The sequence below is a fragment of the Carlito syrichta genome, unplaced genomic scaffold (assembly GCF_000164805.1).
Source record: "Carlito syrichta isolate Samal-C Ts95f unplaced genomic scaffold, Tarsius_syrichta-2.0.1 Scaffold310937, whole genome shotgun sequence".
Lineage (NCBI taxonomy): Eukaryota > Metazoa > Chordata > Mammalia > Primates > Tarsiidae > Carlito > Carlito syrichta.
Window position 1 is genome coordinate 57,419 of NW_007255033.1, and position 1,511 is coordinate 58,929.

Genomic DNA, 1,511 nt, shown 5'->3' on the forward strand with positions numbered 1-1,511 from the left:
TGAGTGAGGCTGAGTACTTTTACATGTGTCTGCTGACTGCTCATATATCTCCTTTTGAGAAGTGTCTATTCATGTCTTTTGCCCACTTTTTAAAGGGGCTGTTTGTCTTTTTCCTTTCAGTGCGTTTGAGTTCCTTGTAGATCCTAGATGTTAGGCCTTTGTCAGATAATAATGTTAGGCCTTTGTCAGTCGGCAAATAATTTTTTTTCCTATTCTGTGGGTTGTCTACCTGCTCTCTTGATGGTTTCTTTTGCTTTGTGGAAGCTCGTCAGTTTGATGAGGTCCCGCTTGTCTATCTTATTTCTTAAGGTATTGGCCTTTATGGTTCTGAATAGGAATTGGTTATGGAAATAGGAATTTCCATAAGGATGTCTCCTGCATTTTCTAAGGTTCTTATAGTTTGAGGTTTTATGTTTAGGTCTTTGATCAATTTAGAGTTAATTTTTGTGCATGGTGATAGGTAGGGGTCCCATTTCAATCTTCTGTATGTGATTAGCCAGTTTTCCCAGCACCATTTTCTGAACAGGTTTTCCTCTCCCCAGTGGTTGTTGTTGGAGGCTTTGTCAAAGAGGAGTTGGTTGAGAAATTGAGGCTTTGCTTCCAGAATCTCTGTCCTGTTCCATTGGTCTATGCCTGTACTTGTTCCAATACCAATCTGTTTTGATTACTGGTATTTATAGTAAAGTTTGAAGTCTGGAAGTGAGATACCACAATTTAGGTCAAACCCTCACACATATATTGACACACACCTTAAACTATATGAAATGAAAATTTTAAAACCCAGAAAAACAAAAGAGGAAAAACAAACCAAGGCCAACAAAAAAATTGAAAGATGAACTCTCAATCATTCGCATACATAGACAGAAAATGACAAATAAAAGAAGAGAAATAGAAAAAGAAAAGAAAAAATTTGGAGGGATGCAGATCAAATGCTCACATATACATTCATGCACAAAGGAAAAATATTTTAAAATTAGATGAACTAACAAACAGTCCAAAAATTATAAAAAAAATTTTAAAAAAGAAAATTTAAAAAAGAATCCTACCCCCTTGTGCAGGCTCTGTAATAGTCCTCCAGTCAGGTCTCTCCTGCAGAGTCACCTCAGTGTGCGAAGCAGGGAAGGAGGAGGGGCAGCAGAGGTTGGTGGGGCTGCAGTCCTCCCCTCCCACTCTGAGATGGTCAGGGAGCTCTCCTCCGGTGGGGAGGTATGGGATTGTCTCTTCCCAGGTATATACTTGCAGTAGATGCCCCAGCCACGCCTATCCTGAAACGGGGTTCTCCTATTGTGACTGATATCCAGGCTCTGCCTGGGTTTATCACTCTCAGTTGTGACCCAGCTGTGTGGGTCTGACATTTAGAAGACTGCTGGGGAGGAAGGGGTTTGGGGAGTTCTACTTTGTCCTTTTCTGGCCACACCCTTTGTCCCGCAGCTGGATCAGGGTAGGGGGTGGGGTGCCTGGAACTCAGCACTTGTCAGGTCCCTCTGAAGTTTGTGCTTTCAGGATATTCC